The 21,617-nt window shown below is 46.5% G+C and overlaps 1 protein-coding gene across 18 annotated transcripts in view; it reads left to right on the top strand.

The window, feature by feature from the left end:
- Window positions 1-6,655: 6,655 nt before the first annotated feature.
- Window positions 6,656-21,617, top strand: part of Glut1 (Glucose transporter 1) — a 904,849-nt gene continuing 889,887 nt past the window's right edge. For 14 of the 18 annotated variants that reach the window (XR_011716794.1, XM_071694280.1, XM_071694283.1 and 11 more), the window contains exon 1: window positions 6,656-7,067. The gene's annotated coding sequence lies outside the window, so the exon portion shown is untranslated. The remainder of the gene's footprint in view (window positions 7,068-21,617) is intronic. The other 4 variants (XM_071694286.1, XM_071694285.1, XM_071694279.1 and 1 more) reach the window with 1 other exon arrangement.

Below are 21,617 nucleotides of genomic sequence, written 5' to 3'. Positions count from 1 at the left end.
GATTACGAAAAGATTTTACGTCAACTGGTAGTGTGTTGAAGAGGAGCATCAGCCATGATGTTTTTCAATACAATTCCTGCCGCTGAAGTGCTATATGGACGCTCGTGGTGTAGCGGTTTAGCGTTCCTAACCGTGACGCATTCACGAGGCGATCAGAGTTCGAATCCTGGGTGCGGCAGTCGGTCTGCAGTCAACCCAGCTGTTCATCCGCCCCAAGGTGTTGGTCGATAAAATGGGTATATATATATATATATATATATATATATATATATATATATATATATATATATATATATATATATATATATATATATATCCTTTCATACATATTCGCCATTTCCCGCGTTAGCGAGTTAGCGTTAAGAATAGAGGATTGAGCCTTAGAGGGAATAATATATATAACGTTAATGGGATGGCCTTGATTAAGGCCTCAGCTGCCCTTGGCCGTCTCAGCTAACATAAAAAAAGAATTGAGGAATAAGTAAATGTAATCATCGTTCCTTTGTATTAAAAATTACCTTTATTTCATAGTAATTTAAAACCTCATTAAACTCGCTCGCGAAATTTTGGTTTAGTCCTTCTTGACACTCATGCTTGGACAAAGAAATGTTTTAGATGAATGAAAAGATACATGACATAATTTCTTTCAATGATATATATTTTTTCATCTCTGATCCCTCCTCTCTCCAGCCAGACCCAAACCTATAGGTAAACCTGACCAAGAATGCAAAACACATTAAAGCATTTCTTTCTGTGATTTCTTCCTTTTTCATTACCCAACCCTCTTCCCTTTGGGTCGACCTTTAACCTGAAGGTAGAACTGGTCACCTACAGAATGACCCGGCAGCCAGCATGAGCCACGCTCACAATGGAAAACATCTCTGGTCTGTGTGGATCAAATGAGGAACGCGAAGTTTCTCATCCACCATTTGACTCAAGACTCGCATGGAATTATACTCTCAATAGAAATACTATTGATACGTAGTCAGTGATTTTAATTATTCTTTCCTTTAAATTAACGTTAAATCAATAATTACTTGAGAATTGGAGGTGTTTGTGGTTTGTTTTGCACTGGAAGGAGCAACATTATAACGGACCTCTTCAAGAGTCTGATTACATATTACGTAAATGATACTTCACTGGTATGTAGGAGGTTAATAAGACGTCTCTGATATATATTAGGTTAATAAGACTTCATTGGTATATGTTAAGTTAATAGTAAGATCACCGGTTTATCTCTGAATCAAAGGTTATGCCGAACACTAGCAAATTATCTTACTCTCTTTTGCCATAATATCAGTAGCAGAATCTTGTACTGAGAAATAATGAATATAACTCTAAGTACAAGATTCGTCTATAAAAATGTCTGTAGTTATGTTTGGTTTTAAGAGCACTACAGCGATATGATTCCATAGTCCTGGTAGATGAATGTAGTCATATGAGACGTATCTTTAGGCAGTTATATTATCCCAGTTGGTATGTGAACACAGCTTACTGGAAAGCTAGGAAGACATTTCATGCTTCTTGTAATAAAGATGTGACAAATAAGGATAAGCCTTAATGTTAAGTGTTGCCCTATTCTCCTAACTTAGCTAAACTAAGACATGTTCTAAAATTCAGTGCTTGTACTGTTGCTTTCTAGTACAATACCACCATCAGTAAGACCTTAATAGATAGTAGGCCAAATCATGAAACAATTGGGAGTGTTTACGCTGTCAAATGCAAGGCATGTAAATATATCTATATAGGCCAGACAGGTGAAACTGTAACGGAGACGTGTTATTGGCACCGTCATGCAGTACGCAGGGATGACCACAAAAATGCGATCGCTAAACATTGTCATGAAAATGATCACCCTGGCCATAGATCTTGAAAATCCCGTTATTCTATACCCCTCTGCTGATTATGCCACACGTAACGTCATTGAATCTGTCTTAATTGCTAACACTAATAACTTTGATTTGTCCCCAGGCAATTTTAAAGCCCATCCTAGCATTAACCAAATCATTATGAGAGAACTGACAAAACACGAAAACAAAAAAAAAAATCGACACATCTGGCTACCCAGGTCAACCCCCGCCACGTGACCCCCCTTAATCACTCCCTTACAACGGTTACTGCCAGACAAAGCGGACAGTGGTTGGTCTGTACAGATTGGTGTTGGACGGCGGGACTCAAGTGTGATGTTGGGATTTAAATAACTTTGTTAAGTACTGGCACCTGATGATGAGGTGGATTGTCTCCACGAAACATGTTGTGCCACATGTATAGAAAAATTACATGTTGAATGAAGTATGAACTACTGAATGTGATTTCACCATAACTCATCACGGATTAGTGTGATCATATATATATATATATATATATATATATATATATATATAAATATATATATATATATATATATATATATATAGCGTTAATGGGATGGTCTTGTTTAGGGCCTTAGCTGCCTGTGCTGTCTCAGCTAACGTAGAAAAAACTTATCAAAGTGTATTTAGCATGCTTAGAATAACATCAGTATTGGATGGTGGTGGTGGTGGTGTGTGTGTGTGTGCTAGGGTGAGGGTGACGAAAGTGAGGCAGGCTGGAGGCAGAGCAGGGGTGGGTGGAGTGGTGGCAGGCTTGGGCGGGAGGAGGAGGAGGAGGGTGGTCCATACAGCGGCGGTGAGTGGTGATGCCCCTCCTCTCCCCCGTCATCTCTGGCGGTGACGCGAGTCAACACAGGGGCCTGTGGCTCCGGGAGGGGCGGCCGCTCCACACACACACACACACACACACATACACCTCTCACACCTCTCACACCTCGTCCCATCTACCCCCCGGCCGCACAATACACTGCGCGCTGCACGAGTCTCCAGGTTATTTAAACTCGACATTTTTTTCCCACTCTTCATCGGGTCGGCCTTTGTAGTCAGTTTCCCCCTCTTATGCCCGACCCCTCGAACACGACCGTACGACACTTTGAATTGGGCGAAACGACCCCAGAGCATAACAGCACGACCCTTGACTTACGACAGTACATCCTGTTTGGCACGATGGCCTGGTCTCTGACCTGACGTTTGAGGGTCAGGTCAAAGATCACGCCATCGTACTCAGAGGTCGTGCAGTCGTGCCTCAGGGTCGTATCCTCTTATCGACGGAGTTAGAGTCGTCTTTTACGTTTAAGACTCACGAATCCTCGTCATCCGTCGTTCGAACGTATTATACAAGCGTTGGTGTATATAAACCAGGTCACGGAGGTGGGATGAGTGTACCATATAACCAGCGAGTAGATCAAGCCATTACAGGACACCGTCGCTACCCATACATGTATACGGTACAGTGTTGTATGTCAGGTTACAGAGGTGGGTTGAGGGTACAAAGGGAAGAGCAACACACACACACACACACACACACACACACACACACACACAGAGGCAAACCCGAGGGTTGAGCGGTGGTGGAGAGGGTCTGATGATTACGACCTAAGCAGGGCGGCTACAGCTCCTCCTCCGTCTCTCCCGGCACAGCGGCTGCAGCGGCCGTATGTTACAGCGTGAGGGCTGTGCTTGACTGCAGCGGTACCAACTTAGGACGTGAGGGCTGTGCTTGACTGCAGCGGTACCAACTTGGGACACGAGAGCTGTGCTTGACTGCAGGGGGTCCTAAGTTCGGACATCAGAGCTGTGCTTGACTGCAGGGGGTCCCAAGTTCGGACATAAGGGCTGTGCTTGACTGCAGGGGGTCCTAAGTTAGGACATAAGGGCTGTGCTTGCCTGCAGGGGGTCCTAAGTTAGGACAAAAGGGCTGTGCTTGACTGCAGGGGATCCTAAGTTAGGACATAAGGGCTGTGCTTGCCTGCAGGGGGTCCCAAGTTAGGACATAAGGGCTGTGCTTGACTGCAGGGGGCCCCAAGTTAGGACATAAGGGCTGTGCTTGCCTGCTGCAGTCCTAAGTTACGACATCAGAGAAGTACTTGACTGCAGGGGATCCTAAGTTAGGATTGTGCTTTGATACAGAATTAGAGTTTTTCTGAACACACTTCAGGAGTCAGATGAAGAACTATGAAGTGTTTCGAGTGTGTTTTCATTTCGTCAGCTGCATCTGTAAACATTCTGCTGAACACCAGCTCACACTAAACTTCACACTGAGGTAAATTGCCGGTTAAAACCGGTTTCAGGTGAAGACATTTCTGTATCATGATATCTACATCTCCCTGCTACTGTCAGTAGCGCAGCCAATAGAAAGGCACTGGGTACCAGGACACTCGTAGAAATTGGTCCGAAGATAATATACATTATGATATATTGGAAAGGATCACAATTTTGCGCGTGATCAAGATATTCCTATGAGTCCACGGGGAAAATGAAACACGATAAGTTCCCAAGTGCACTTTCGTGTAATAATCACATCATCAAGGGAGACACAAGACAGAAATATAACAGTCTCTTCGGTGTATATCAACTGACCGTTGCATTTCTCTCTTGTGTCTCCCCGATGAAGTGATTATTACACGAAAGTGCACCTGGGAACTTAACGTGTTTCATTTTCCCCGTGGACTCATAGGAATTATGATGTATATATATATATATATATATATATATATATATATATATATATATATATATATATATATTTCCCCCATTTGTTTTGACGTAATCTAAGTAGGGTTCTGGCTGAGTAACCTCAGCACTGGTAACCATTAGATCCGGTATATACAGACACATGCCTTGCTCGTCCACAGTACAGATTAGGAGGAACGGAAGTGTTGCTGCGTTGCTTTGCATTCCCTCGTAGCTTCCCCACGGGGTATAGAAAACGTAGTGTCGTCATTCGCTGCAGTTGCTTTGAGTCACAGGAAAAAAGAAAGCACTGTTGTTCTCCTGTGCAGTGACAAGGGAGGGTATATTGAAAATGTGTCGTCAGCCCTTTGCACTGACGGAACAGGTATAGAAAACGTTGTGTGGTTGCTCGCCTGTACATAGCAATGTCCCTCTCTGCAGGGCTATGATGACTACAGTAGGATATGGTGAAGTGTGTGTGTGTGTGTGTGTGTGTGTGTGTGTGTGGCTCACACCTGACTGAACGGCAAACAGTGTAGCGAGAACACTGAGTTGATCAGTTGTGTGTATAGTGTGTGGTGATGATCACACACACACACACACACACACGTAGGAGGAAGGAAGGTGGGCATTTGGTGCAATAGGATTTAACGGTGATGTGTAGGTAGTGAAAGCAGTGGGTGGATAGTGAAGGCAATGGGTGGATGGTGAAGGCAGTGGGTGGATGGTGAAGGCAGTGGGTGGATAGTGAAAGAGGTGGATGGATAGTGAAGGTAGTGGGTGGGTAGTGAAGGCAGTGGGTGGATAGTGAAAGAGGTGGATGGATAGTGAAGGTAGTGGGTGGGTAGTGAAGGCAGTGGGTGGATAGTGAAAGAGGTGGATGGATAGTGAAGGTAGTGGGTGGGTAGTGAAGGCAGTGGGTGGATAGTGAAGGCAGTGGGTGGATAGTGAAGGCAGTGGGTGGATGGTGAAGGCATTGGGTGGATAGTGAAAGAGGTGGATGGATAAAGAAGGTAGTGGGTAGGTAATGATGGTGGATAGTGAAGGCAGTGGGTGGATAGTGAAGGCAGTGGGTGGATGGTGAAGGCATTGGGTGGATAGTGAAAGAGGTGGATGGATAAAGAAGGTAGTGGGTAGGTAATGAAGGCAGTGGATGGATAGTGAAGGCAGTGGGTGGGTAGTGAAGGCAGTGGGTGGGTAGTGAAGGCAGTGGGTGGATTGTGAAGGCAGTGGGTGGGTAGTGAAGGCAGTGGGTGGTTGTGAAGGCAGTGGGAGGATAGTGAAGGCATTAGGAGGATAGTGAAAGCAGTGGATGGTAGTGAAGGCAGTGTGTATGCAATGCTGGTTGTGGTTGGGCAGTGAAGGTAGTGGGCTGGTGGACTTGATGGGCTTGGTACAGGGCGGATGAAGTGGGTGGATGGCGTTGAAGTCAGTGTGTGTGTGTAATGCTGGTAGTGGGTGGTAGTTAGGGTAGTGGGTGGGTGGTGAGGGTAGTGGGCGGGTGATGGTAATGGGCTGATGGAGTAGATAGGTGGTGAAAGTAATGGCCAGGTGGTGTACTGGGTGGGTGGTGAAGGCAGTGGGCGGTGTGGGCAGCGAAGTCGGTGGGCGGCAGTGAGGGCGGTGGGCAGTGGGCGGTGTGGGCAGTGAAGTCGGTGGGCGGCAGTGAGGGCGGTGGGCAGTGGGCGGTGTGGGCCGCTGGGGTTCACCATTAACCCAGTTTGGCCGCAGGCGGCGCGAACGTCCCCAGGGCCCTCCCTCCCGCCCCGCCAGCAGCAGCAGCAGCAGCACCAGCAGCAGCTCCTCGCCCTTCAGCTCCTGCCCGCCACCACCTACAGGAGACAGACTACAGCCAGGTTAGTTCTAGGTCCCTCTCTCTCTCTCTCGTCCCCTCACACGCTAGTCATCTTGGTCGAGGTGACGCCCTGGTTGAGCAGGTGTCTCTCGGTATGACCAGCAGCAGGAGCAGCAGAAGCAGCACCTTCAGTAGCAGCAGCAGCAGCAGCAGCAGCAGCAGCGGCTGTAGTGGGGCTGGCGCCGGGTCCGCCGCTGCTGCGCGGAGCGGCGGATCGATAGCGGCGCTTGGTGTGCACTCAGGTGGCGGTGGTCCGGCCTGGCCTGAGAGCGCCACCCCCGCCACACGGCCCCCGCCCTCCCTGCCAGCACGCCCGCCGCGCCTCCAGTGCAGTGCTAGTGCCATAGCTACACGCCCGCAGTGCCGCCCGCGCGTGACAGTGTATCAGTGAGCACTTGGTGATGGTCCCCGTGGCCCCTTGGCTGTAAGCAGGCCCACCAGAGCAGTGAGGGCACCGGTCCCTGCTGCTCCTGCTAGCCCACCACTGCTCCGTGATCCAGTAGCTACTGCACCGCCACAATCAATACCGTACGTAGCCTTGCTAGCGCCCCCCCTCCCGTGCAAAGTTGCAAGGCTCACGTGGATAGTGCCTAACAGCCGACACCCCACCCTCGACACCCTATCTGGAGTGGCTATTGTCGAACCCTCGTCCTCATCACCTCCCTAAGGTAAGCCAACACCGGCCGGCCACCCGCCCGCCCGTACACCGCCCGCCCACGACCACGCCCGGGCCACCCACCTTCGTGTGACACCCGGGAGGGGGAGGGGAGAGAGAGGAGGGGGAGGTGGGAATCCATTGACCCTCACCGTGTCGCCCACAACACAAATTGGGTCAAACAGTAAGTGACCCTAAAAGACGGTGTCTAATTGGTCATTGGAAGTGACCCCGGGGCGATGGGAGGAGGAGTGGTGGGGGGTTTGAGCTGTGTGGTGCAGCACCAGGTCCTCCTTCCTCCTCCACCACACCACCAACACCCGAACTAGAATGACCATGAACGAGGGAAGGGTTGTTAGCGCCCCATGACGGAGAGAGAGGCCAGGTTGGACATTTCCATCTGTGCGTTGTTAAGACACCGGCCCAGGGCACACCTACACTGGCGATGACCCAGGGCACGCATACAATGGCGATGACCCAGGGCACACATACACTGATCCAGGGCTCATGTACACTGGCCCAGGGCACATATACACTGACCCAGGGCACACATACACTGACCCAGGGCACACATACGCTGGTGATGACCCCGGGCACACATACACTGGCGATGACCCAGGACACATATACACTGGCCCAGGGCACACACACAATAGCGATGGCCCAGGTTACACATGCACTGGTGATAACCCAGGGCACGCATACGCTGGCCAAGGGAAAACATACACTGGCGATGACCCAGGGCACATATACACTGGCCCAGGGCACATACACTCTGGCGATGACCCAGGGCACACATGCACTGGCTATACACCCAGGGCACACACGCACAGGCGATGACCCAGGGCAGGCATACATTGGCCCAGGGCACACATACACTGGTCTAGGGCACGCATACAGTGGTGTTGACCCAGGGCACACATACACTGGTTATACACCCAGGGTACACATACACCGGCTATACACCCAGGGTACACATACACCGGCTATACACCCAGGGTACACATACACTGGCCCAGAACACACATATACCGGCGATGACCCAGTGCACACATAAACTGGCTATACACCAGAGGCACACTACACTGGCTATAACCCAGTGCACACATACACTGGCTATACACCCAGGGCACACTACATTAGCTAAAACCTAGGGCACACATACACTGGCTATAAACCCGGGGCACACTACACTGGCTATAACCCAGATCATGAATACACTGGCTATACACTAGAGGCACACTACACTGGCGATAACCCAGGGCACATTTGGCCTGCCTATACATCCAGGGCACACATACACTGGCTATAACCCAGGGCACACACACACTGTACACAGGGCTCACATACACTGGCTATAACCCAGGGCACACATACACTGGCTATAACCCAGGGTACGAATACACTGGCTATAACCCAGGGCACACATACACTGAACCCAGGGCACACATACACTGGCTATAACTCAGGGCACACATACACTGGACCCAGGGCACACATACACTGGCTATAACCCCAGGGCACACGTACAATGTATCATGTACACACACACCTTAGGACATTATGTGTGGTATTACATATTAACCGTAACACTAGTGTTGCTGGCCTGGTGTGGTGTGGCACAGTGCATGGCACCACAGAGACCGGTGCCCACCACCAGGTGACACATCACCTGTGGTTCCCTGCCAACACACGAACATACACACACACACACACACACACACACACGATTTGCCACACCTTAGGTGCCACTTCACCTTAGGTGTCATAGGGAGCGTTACAGGTGTAACGCGACACACAGGCTGTTACAGAATCTCTAACAAGGATTCACCTTGTGTCACACTGCAAAGATGGAATGTGAGAGTAAGTGATTTCTCCAGTGGGACTACACTGTGCGAGGGGGGTGTTGAAGGGTATATACACTGCAGGATGGTACACTGATCCGACACTACCCTGGGTGTCGGAACCAGGGGAGGGCAGACGCTGCAATGCCCAAGGGCATTCCTAGCAATTCCTAGCAATGTGCATATTGCTAGGAGTGTCTTAGGGCTGGGGTAACACAAGGATGTGCTGCTTACCACCGCACGCCTCCAAACACCCCAGGAAGCAAGGCGCCGTACTTCACTAAGGTGTTGGCTGGGAAAGCTATCTTGAACACCCGAGACAACACGCTACACTGACGGAACAGTATACAGGATGCCATGGGCTATACACTGCCCCATTAAATGTAAAGGGAAGGGAAGGGGGGTGTTTTAAGTAACACTACGGAACACCTAAGAGGCAACACCACACGGAACACTTCTCAAGGTGCCACACATTACTTAAAGGTCCTATACGAAACGTGGCTTCGTCCACATGAGGCTTTTAAAAAGGCTAAAACAAATCTACAAGATTACTTCAGGGGACGTAGAGTTGGGGAAGGTGGAGGACACAGAGGGAACACTTCACCTGCTACAGGAAGAAGCCACACACACACACAGGGTGCTCCCCAGCTGCTATAGCTGTTACTGGTACCCCAGCATCCACCTGGGGGAGAGAGAGGAGGACACCTCAAGTGTCACACGTATTGCTCTCACACCCCAGACACAGTCCTGCTGACCACCCCACTTCCCTCTCTCTCTCAAGGTGCCTTAAGGTCACAAAAGACGTACATATTGGTGTACTACATAGGGTGTACACAGATGTACCTAGGCCACCAGAAATAGCACTTCCCAGCACACACACACACACACACACACACACACACACACACACACACACACACACACACACACCACATATCTACAGTGTCATATACACACACACACACGAAATAGGCCTAGTGGTACACACACTATCAACGGTGCCACACTTACACTTACACTTACACTTGGTGCAGCTTGCAGCAGTTGCGTTGACCCCCCCTCCCCCCCTCTCTTTTTTTCAACACTAGCTGCGGTGACACACACTAGCCTCAGTGCAGTGCCACACACTGTTGTCACTGTTCTGCGCTAGCAACAGTGCCTTACTAGTTTCACTGCACCAGTGCCTTATACACAATAACGAAGGTGCCACACACACTACCTACCATACCACACTCACTAGCTACCATACGACACTCACTAGTTACCATACTGCACTTACTAGCTACCATACTGCGCTTACTAGCTACCACACCACACTTACTAACGACCATACCACGCTTACTAGCTACCATACTGCGCTTACTTGCTACCATACCACGCTTACTAGCTACCATACCGAGCTTACTAGCTACCATACTGCGATTACTAGCTACCATACTGCGCTTACTAGCTACGATACCACGCTTACTAGCTACCATACTGCGCTTACTAGCTACGATACCACGCTTACTAGCTACGATACCACGCTTACTAGCTACCATACTGTGCTTACTAGCTACGATACCACGCTTACTAGCTACCATACTGCGATTACTAGCTACCATACTGCGCTTACTTGCTACCATACCACGCTTACTAGCTACCATACTGCGCTTACTTGCTACCATACCACGCTTACTAGCTACCATACCGAGCTTACTAGCTACCATACTGCGATTACTAGCTACCATACTGCGCTTACTTGCTACCATACCACGCTTACTAGCTACCATACTGCGCTTACTAGCTACCATACTGCGATTACTAGCTACTATACTGCGCTTACTAGCTACGATACCACGCTTACTAGCTACCATACTGCGCTTACTAGCTACGATACCACGCTTACTAGCTACGATACCACGCTTACTAGCTACCATACTGCGCTTACTAGCTACGATACCACGCTTACTAGCTACGATACCACGCTTACTAGCTACCATACTGCGCTTACTAGCTACGATACCACGCTTACTAGCTACGATATCACGCTTACTAGCTACCATACTGTGCTTACTAGTTACCATACCGCGCTTACTATCTACGATACCACGCTTACTAGCTACGATACCACGCTTACTAGCTACCATACTGAGCTTACTAGTTACCATACCGCGCTTACTAACCACCATACCACCCTCACTAGCTACCACATCAAGCTCATTAGCTCCCCAGCCATGGTACCACTTCACCATAGCCTACAGTGCTACTCCCAGTAGCTGCTATGCCACGCTCGCTAAGTGCGATACCGCTCTCACTAGTTACGATACCACTAGCTGCGATAGCACTCACTAGCCACGATACCACGCTCACTAGCTACAATACCGTTGGAATTCGTTACGTTAACACTCGCTAGTTACGTTATCACTCTCGCTAATTACGTTGCCACTCTCGCTAGTTACGTTATTACTCTCGCTAGTTACATTACCACTCTCGCTAGTTACATTACCACTCGCTAGTTACATTATCACTCGCTAGTTACATTACCACACTCGCTAGTTACATTACCACTCGCTAGTTACATTACCACTCTCGCTAATTACGATATAATACTCCCGATACGATGAAATTTTAGCTGTGGTTTCCTACAGGGTGATGATAATTTATATATCTTAGCTGTGGTGTTTTGCCCAATAAAGATAACATTGTAGTTATTTCCCACACTATAGATGTACTATAATTTAGCTGTGGTGTCTCATGAAATATAATCATAACATCCTAGCTGTGGTGTCCTACTCAGAGATGATAATATCTTAGCTGTGGTATACAGTAAAATGATATACCTAATTTTTGCTGTGGTGTCGTACATGCTGATGAGGATATTTTAGCTGTGGTGTCATATACAATAAATATAACATTCCAGCTTTGGTATTCTACACATGGACGATAATATCTTAGCTGTGGTTTCTTGTAAAATGTTAAACTTATTTTAGCTGTGGTTTTCTACTTATTGATAAGGATATTCAAGCTTTTCTGTCTCATTTGATGATAATATTTGAGCTGTGGTTACCTTGCACTATGATAGTTATGTATTTTAGCTGTGGTGTCCGGCAAAATTGGGATAACATATTTCAAGCGTGTTGTCTTACACTGTGATGATAACATGTTTGTGTTATGGTGTTCTATACAAAGATAACATTTTAGCTGTGGTGTGCCATGATATGATAATTACCTATTTTAGCTGTGATGTCCTACATCAATGATTTTTTTTAGCTGTGGTATCATAAAATGATGAAAATGTGATACACATTGATGATATGTTATCTGTGGTGTCCTACACATAGTGATAACATTTTAGCTGTGGTGTCACACATGATTAACGATAAGCTATTTTAGCTGTTATATCCCAGAAAGCAAAGATAGTACATTTTAGCTGTGGTATACTACACAATGACAGTCATGCATTTTACCTGACGTCTCGAACTATGACAATGGCACGTTTTAGCTGTGGTTATCCACCACATTACGATCCCATTTACGCTAATGTGTTCCATCTTTATCATCATCCTATTTTGACTGATATCCCAGGCAATGATGTGAACACATTTTAGCTGTGGTGTCCCAGACGAGTGACATAAATGCATTTTAGCTTCAGTGTCCCAGATAATGACTGTAACATTTTAGCTGTACTGTTCCACAAAATTGCGATCTCATATTTTAGCTGTGGTGTCCCAGACAATGACGATGATGTATTTTTAGCTGTGGTTTTCCAGATAGTGACGTAACATTTTAGCTGTCATGTCAGGCAGCTACAATACTTTAACTGTAGTGTGTCTGTGACAGCGTATGTCTTAGCTGTGGTATCTCCAGCAATAATGAAGAAATGAATTTTAGCTGTGGTTCAGACGGTGGAAATATTCTACTTTTGGTGTCTTACTGATTCATAGTCACATATTTTAGCTGTGGTGACCTAAACAATGACGATGATATGAATTTCAGCTGTGGTGTCTCAAACAATGACGGTGACATGATATAGCTGTGGTGCCTCACACATAATTAAGCTTTTATGTCTCACACTCAAACGTTTACATGATTTAGCTGTGGCGCCTCACACTAAGACAATAATATCATTAAGCTGTGGTGTCTCACACAATGCTAATGACATGATGTAGCTGTGGCGTCTCAGACAATGACGATAACATGGCTTAGCTGTGGTAACTCACACAAAGACAATGGCAAGGCTTAACAAAGGTGTCTCACACAATTACGATAGCATAGCTTAGCTGTGGTATCTCACACGATTACGATAGCATGATTTAGCTGTGGCATCTATTACGCTGACGATACCCTGATTTAGCTGTGATGTGTCACATAATGATAACATATTTTAGATGTGATGTCTCACAATGACCACAGGTGATTTAGCTGTGGTGTCCCACTCATTAACTATCATACTTTAGCTGTGTTGTCCCATACAATGACCATGAAATATCTTAGCTCTGGCATTCCAGCTAAAGACGATAACACCTATTTTAGCTGTGGTTCCCCCAGACAGTGACGATAACTGTTTTAGCTGTGGTTCTTCAGTTAGTAATGACAACATTTATTTTAGCTGTGGTGTCTCAGACAGTGACGATAACATCTATTTTAGCTGTGGTGACCTAGACAGGGATAGTAACACATACTTTATCCTAGCTGTGGTATCCCCAGACAGTGATGGGGACATGTACTGTATTTTAGCTGTGGTGTCCCGTGCGATGAGGCCACATATATCTTAGCTGTGGTGTTCCAAGCAGTGGTACATACTTGCAAGTGGTCACACTAAATACACTGCCAAAGTTTTTGAATATAAAGATAAAACACTTATTGAAGTAACACTTAAAGAGCCACACTTACTGAAGTAACACTTAAAGAGCCACACTTATCAAAGTAACACTTAAAGAGCCACACTTATTGGCGTAACAGTTAAGGTACCACACTTAACACTTGACGTGCCACACTTACTGAAGTAAGACTTAAGGTGCCACACTTATCAGTGTAGTACTTAAGGTGCCTCACTTATTGATGTAACACTTAAGGTGTCACACTTATCAATGTAGTACTTAAGGTGCCTCGCTTATTGATTTGACACTTAAGGTGCTTAACTTATTGATGTAACACTTAAGGTGCCACACCTATTAGTGTAACACTTAAGGTGTCACACTTATTAGTGTAGCACTTAAGGTGCCTCACTTATCAATTTGACACTTAAGGTGCCACACTTATCATAATTGCACTTGCGGTGCCACACTTACTGCACTTAAGGAACTTACACATTACCGCAGGATGTACAGTATCTGTGGTGCCAGACTCTGTGTGTGTCACATCGTGTCACATTACTTCAGGTGTCACACGCAGCCAGCCGTGCCATGTGTAAGACACAGTACCTAGGGTGTAGCACGTCCTATTCATAGGGTGTCACAGGATGTCCCAGGTGCACTGAAGGTGTAGAGGAATACTCACATAGGCTGTTACGAATGGGGATTGTGTAGGGCTGCTGAAGTGCCAAGGACGTCACCCTACAATGATAAGGGTGCCAAGTGCCAAAGACATCACCCTACCTAGGGTGCCAAGTGCCAAAGACATCACCCTACCTAGGGTGCCAAGTGCCAAGGACATCACCCTACCTAGGGTGTCAAGTGCCAAGGACATCACCCTACCTAGGGTGTCAAGTGCCAAGGACATCACCCTACCTAGGGTGCCAAGTGCCAAGGACATCACCCTACCTAGGGTGCCAAGTGCCAAGGACATCACCCTACCTAGGGTCACGTACAATGATAAGGGTGCCAAGTGCCAAGGACATCACCCTACCTAGGGTGCCAAGTGCCAAGGACATCACCCTACCTAGGGTCACGTACAATGATAAGGGTGTGAAGTGTGTCTGACACGTAACCTCGAGGCCTTACATATTTCCTACACTACTGTAGGGCTGAGTACAATGCAGGGTGTTGCATACACTCCCGTGAGAGTGACACACACACACACACACACACACACACACACACACACACACACACACACACACACACACACACTTCTAGGGTGCCACACTGCCCAGGGTTGTCACTTAGAACTTGTACATATTAGTACGTATCTTTTGGTGTCATAATCCTGTCTGTGTGCTGTACCTAGGGTGCCACGGACGTACCAAGGGTGTCACACACGTACCTAGGGTGCCACATAGGTACCTAGGGTGCCACGGACGTACCTAGGGTGCCACGGTCGTACCTAGGGTGCTACACAATGCTTATGGAGCCACAAATCCGGCAGTCCCTTGTCATGGAGGAAGACTGGGACCTGCTCGCTTCTCAGATCACTCGGGGAAAAATTTCATACGAAAATTACGAAGTATATAACTTGAGGAAAGATCACAAGGCAGGGGATGTACCGCCGTGACTTGCAAGGGAAAATTGCCTTGAATTATTAGCCGTGGAGGGAGAGAGAGAACCATGCTGGCTTCACCAGGTGGGGGGCGCGCTAGCTAGCTGTCGTGGTGAGCGGAGGGTGTGCATGTTTACACGTTAAAGCGTCTCTCTCTCTCTCTCTCTCTCTCTCTCTCTCTCTCTCTCTCTCTCTCTCTCTCTCTCTCTCTCTCTCCATATATACATACCCCGCGTCTGCTTGGTGTAGAGAGGACAGATACAAGCGCTGTGTGGTTGGTGATTCGTATGTGGTTCTCGTGTAGGAGATAGGGACACAATTGGCAAGACGACATGTGTGTGATTTGGGTAAACCGCTTAAGTTCGGGACGGTAGTGGTGATCTGCGTTTGAACGGTGAGTGATTGTGATTCAGCGACAGGTGGGTGTGTGAGTGGTGAGTGTGACGACTCTAATGAGTGGTTGGTGTGAGTTCTGACGCGCGTGACTGGTGCCCGCAGTGTGAATAGTAATAGGCAGTTCACATCACGACAGCTTTGTGAGTGGTGATTGGTTGATCAATGATAAGTGTGGCAACTGGTGATTAGCCTGGTGAGAGGCGCGTGCAAGGTGATTTTCCCCCCGTTAATTTCTGACTCCTGTTTCCGTGACCTGTAATTGGTGACGGGTGATTTAGGTGTTGGTGCTTTAAGTGTGTCATTGGTGACGGGTTGTCACTGGTAAACGAGCGACACTGACAATAGCTATTGTAAGGGAGGGCGATGGGAAGGGGGCCGGGGGCTGGCATTGTCGACCTTGGAACTGGTTCAAAACCGGTTGGCACCATAGCGAATATATTATATCTAGTCCCACGTGGACAGCAGAGAAAATTTCGTGGGTGGGGCAATTACCGGGAGGGGTTTACGAAGTGGTTGTAGCGAAGGGGAAGGAGTATATGTGGAGTGGGGCGTTAAAGGTGGGGGAAAGTTGGACATAAAAGAGAGAGGAAAAAAAAAGAAAGAGGAAATATAATGGTTGATAGGTTGTGAACTTGTGCCCAAGGCATAAAACGGTCTGGTGGGAGGGAGCTGAAAGTTGTGAGTGGAGTAGTGAGGAGAGGTTGTGGTTGTACTTTTAAACTACATGTTCATGTTGTGTGTGTGGAGCTGAGGTGTTCTGGTTGTTGTGTGGTGTAAAGTTTCCGGCTTGAGGTACTCTTTGGAGTGAGGCGTAAAGTTGTGGGAGGAGTGTCAAGTTTTTTGGAGGTTTGGTTAAGTTGTGGACGGAAAGTAAACTTTGGGAGGTGTAGTGAAGTTGTGGACGGAACTTAGAGTTTTGGAGATATAGAAAGTTGTAGACGAAATGTAAAGTTTTGAAGGTGTAGCAAAGTTGTGAGTTGAACGTAAACTTTTGAAGGCAAAGAAAAATTTTTGGAGATGTTGTAAAGTTGTGAATGTAACGTGAAGTTTTGAAGGCATCGTAAAGTGTGTGTGGAACGTAAAGTTTTGAAGGTGTAGTATGGTTGTAGATGGAACGTATAGTCGTGAAGTTGTAGTAAAGTTGTGGATGGAAGTGAGATTATTAAGATTAGTAGAGTTGTAGGTGGGAACGTAGATTTTTGAAGTCGTAAAAAAGTTATGAGGGGGAAATTATATTCTCACCTGAGACTTTAGGTTGAAACCGAGGCATAAAGTTGTGAACGGGGGACATGGAAACTTAAGATAGTAAAACTGTTTCAGAAAAATATAAAAGTTGACGGTGAGAAGTGAACTTTATATTAGTACTTAAATCAGGTACTTCAAAGCCAGACATAGAGGCGTAGAGATGGGACATATAGAACTGTAGGTGTGGGGTAGAGTGTGGACTTAAAGTGGGATGTAGACTTCTTTGTTGTGTGTGTAGAGTTCTAAAGTTGTTTATAGTTATAGAGTTGTGTATGGGAATTATAGATGTGACTATAATGCCTAGCGTCGGGCCAAAGCCTTTGGGAACATAAAGTTTTTAAGTCCTTAAAAAAAAAGAAAAAAGGAACTCGTTTGAAGGCACAGAGCGAATTAGGGGATGTAGTTTAAGCCTTGGTCGAGGTTCTGGTATAGTGCAGGGAGCGTGTGTGTGTGTGTGTGTGTGTGTGTGTGGTCGGAGCAGTGGATCTCAGGGTGGAGCATTGGATTGAAGTTGTGGTCTAGGTGGGAGGTGGAGGAGGAGGAGGGAGGGAAGGAGGATATAAAGCTGAGGGTGGAGCATAAAACTTATGGCTGGAGCGTGGCTCCGCGGATGGAATATGAAATTGAGGTGTAAAGGTATTTGAAGGGAGCATAAAGCCCTGGTCTGGGCTCAGGGTTACGCCTGGAGCATGTGAGTTATGAGGAAGACTTGAGCATGGAACTAGGTGCATAAAGGTGGGGGTAAGGCATGAAATTGTTGGTACATTATAGAACATGGGGTGTTGTCGGGATCATGGCGGCTCTGTACCCTGGAAGGAGCATAAAGGCAAGATGGGAATATGGCTGCTTGATACCCTGGAAGGAGCATAAAGATAGGTTGGGGGGACATGGTGGGTTTATACCCTAGTTGAAGCATAATGACAGGGATGGGGGTAAGACTGCTTTGATGCCCTGGTTGGAGCATAAACGCAGAGGGAACAGACGCTGATGGTATTAAGCATCATGCACATCCAGTGTGTGTGTGTGTGTGTGTGTGTGTAGTTTAAAACACGAGGGAAATTTCAGAGTTTAGGTCCGGTATTGATTAGGTGTGCGAGGAAGGCTGGGTCATGAATTATGTGTGAGTGAAGGTGGGTACGAACTGTGCGTCGGTGGGCGGCAAGGAGTGGGTCTGTGGTGGGCACGGTAGGTCTTGCTGAGTGGGCATGGTGTTAATAGGTGGTGGGGGTTGGTGGGCAGATGGGGGGTGAATGGGTGACTAAGTGATGGTAGACAGATCTATCGTGCTATACTTGGTAAAGTTAGATGGTATACAGGATGGTGCTATATCGTGGTATACATGATGGTGCTACATATGGTATACATGGTGAGGCAAGATTTGGTATACATGTTAAGTGTTGGTAAATGATGCATGCGTGTACTAGGTAATGGTATACATGTTAGAGGCAGTTTATGGTATAGATAGGACCAGAGTGTAGTATACATGCTAGAGATAATTTGTAGTATACATTTCAGGACTAGGTTATGGTATACATGCTATAGCATAGTAAGTAATACCTCAGATGCGTTAGTTTACACCAAAAGCAAACACAATACCCTTCCCTCCTACAGCCTATGGTAGACTAACATCATTGGTCTACACCCCCCCGGTTCACTGTAAGGACGCAGGCCAACCTGTGTAAACCTGTGATGGTTTACATACTCTTAGACCTGTGGTCTGGTATGGACACCACCTTCTAGGTTAGAGTGGCGGTATGGAACGTGGTCAAGTGTATACCTTTCTGCCTCCAGAACACAGCATGGAGGCCAGTGCGTTCTTACATGTCCACCTCCCTACCCACTCGCCCACGGGTGCCAGCCACAGCGTAGTAACCCTGTGAGATATGGACGTGATCTAGAGCCGAGCAACTCCCAGTGGGTTGTATGTATAGATATTCCCCCTCCTCTTCCCACCTCCACGCTGGAGGCACCCTAGGCCTGCAGAGGGAGTCGTAAAGCAATACGTCGACCGCCAAATACTGAAAGTTCCATATTTTATACAGGATTTATGAATATACGAAAGGTAGGATGTGTATGTGTGTGTGTGTGTGTGTGTGTGTGTGTGTGTGTGTGTGTGTGTGTGTATGTGTGTGTGTGTGTGTGTGTGTGTGTGTATATATATATATATATATATATATATATATATATATATATATATATATATATATATATATATATATATATATATATGATCACACTAGTCCGTAATGATAGCATGAAGGTAAAATCGCACTTCAGTAGTTCATACAATTATATTTAACATGTAATTTTTCTATACATGTGGCACGACATGTTTCGTGGAGACAATCCACCTCATCATCAGGTGCCAGTACTTAACAAAGTTATTTAAATCCCAACATCACACTTGAGTCCCGCCGTCCAGCACCACTCTGTACAGACCAACCACTGTCCGCTTTGTCTGGCAGTAACCGTTGTAAGGGAGAGTGATTAAGGGGGGTCACGTGGCGGGGGTTGACCTGGGTAGCTGGGTGTGTCTTGAACAACTTTTTTTATGTTTTCGTGTTTTCTCAATTCTCTCATAATGATTTGGTTAATGCTAGGATGGGCTTTAAAATTGCCTGGGGACAACTTAAAGTTCTTAGTATTAGCAATTAAGACAGATTCAATGACGTTACGTGTGGCATAATCAGCAGAGGGGTATAGAATAACGGGATTTTCAAGATCTATGGCCTGGGTGATCATTTTCATGACAATGTTTAGCGATCGCATTTTTGTGGTCATCCCTGCGTACTGCATGACGGTGCCAATAACACCTCTCCGTTACAGTTTTACCTGTCTGGCCTGTAAGGCATGTAAAGATATCTATATACTGATATGCGATTTCAGCGTCATGCTATCATTACTGATAGGGGAGAAAGAATACTTCCCACGTATTCTCTGTGTGTTGTAGAAGGCGGCTAATGGGGAAGGGAGTTGTGGGCTGGAAATCCTCCCTTTCTTTTTTTTTTTCTATTTTCCAAAAGAAGGAACATAGAAGGGGGCCAAATGAGGATATTTCCTCTAGGGCTTAGTCCTTTGTTCTTAACGCTACCTCGCTAACGCGAGAAATGGCAAATATGCATGATATATATATATGAATTTTATGCGTCTAGATTTATTCTGTAGTCTTAATTATACTGGGATGGTAGGTAAATATTCTTCCCATCCCTGTCCTCTTCCAATTTTTCTGTTCCACTTTTTATCTCTCACCCCACCTGTTCCACCTTAAATATTCTCCGCTTCCCCTCTCTCTCTTGCCTTACCGAAAAAGGATAAGTAATTTCAGAGAATATAAGAGTTTACCCTTCAATACTTTTCTTCGTTTTCTGTGACCAACAGAGAGTGGGGTGCTGGCGCAGTGTAAACAACCTCAGAGAAGCCCATCCCCCCCCCCCCCCCCCCCATCCTACCTGCCTGCCCCACCTCATGTTTACTTCCAGACCCACGGGAATCTTACTGAAATTTTCGATTTAGAAAATGATTTAGAAAAGTAAGGCGGCTTGTCCAGCCTTCATAAAAGGGTAAAATGTGCAGTGGCAAAGTTTTGAACCTTTTTTTTTTATGCAGATTAACGCGCAAGGGAATTGTTCAGACATCTTGTTATGAACATAACTAGCATTTGTCCACGAGAAGACAAGCGTAGTATCATGGTTAACAAACACGAATGGAAGCGTGTGTAAAGTCGTCGGAGTATGTGGTTATTAAGTGCCATTGTAACTCCTTCTCTCCAAGTATCATATAAATGGCTGACACTTGTCAGGATTGGACTGGATTAACATATGTTAATCCCCTCGTTTATAATGGCCTTGGCCTTTGACGTAACCCATATATATAAATATATATATATATATATATATATATATATATATATATATATATATATATATATATATATATAAATATATATATATATATATATATATATATATATATATATATATATATATATATATATATATATATATATATATAGGGTCGGGTTAGGTGATCGTACCAAAGGCTCACTTTTGTCGCGTTGAAGCGTCGTACCATCGTGTTAAAAGTGTTGTACCGTCTCCGTCGTACCATCGTGTTAAAAGTGTTGTACCGTTTCCCTCAATCCGTCGTTGTCTGGAGGTGTCGAACCGTCGTGATCAACGGACCGAGGTGGTTCCCGAACCACAGAGTAACGCTGGAGACTGGCACCAGGTGTCCCCTAAATCTGGGATCCGAAGCACCGAACCCTGATCCCTCGTACACATGAAAGCCCCAGAGATCGGGAGCTGAGATCGGTGGCACTACTTTACAGCAGGACGCTTCTACGTCGAAAAATGGTCGAGTTGATACATAGGTGCTTGTATATCACAGCGGGTCGTAGCCTCGTACCCCTCCAGCCACACGCACGCAGGGCTGGATATCTTAATATTAAATCCATGAGCACGACGGTACGGTCCTTGAGCACGACGGTACGGTCCTTGAGCACGACGATACGATCCTCGAGCACGACGGTACGATCCTTCAGCACGACGGTACGATTCTCAAGCACAACGGTACGATCGTTGAGGACTACGGTAATAAACTCTTGAACGCGACTTTACGACGACTGAAGTGACCTCTGACCTGATCATTGGAAGTCAGGTCAAAAGAGTCCAGGCCATCAT

Source organism: Panulirus ornatus, chromosome 57, assembly GCF_036320965.1.
Source record: "Panulirus ornatus isolate Po-2019 chromosome 57, ASM3632096v1, whole genome shotgun sequence".
Taxonomy (NCBI): Eukaryota; Metazoa; Arthropoda; class Malacostraca; order Decapoda; family Palinuridae; genus Panulirus; species Panulirus ornatus.
The sequence above is the reverse complement of the archived record's forward strand: the minus strand, read 5'-3'. Positions and strand labels throughout refer to the sequence as shown.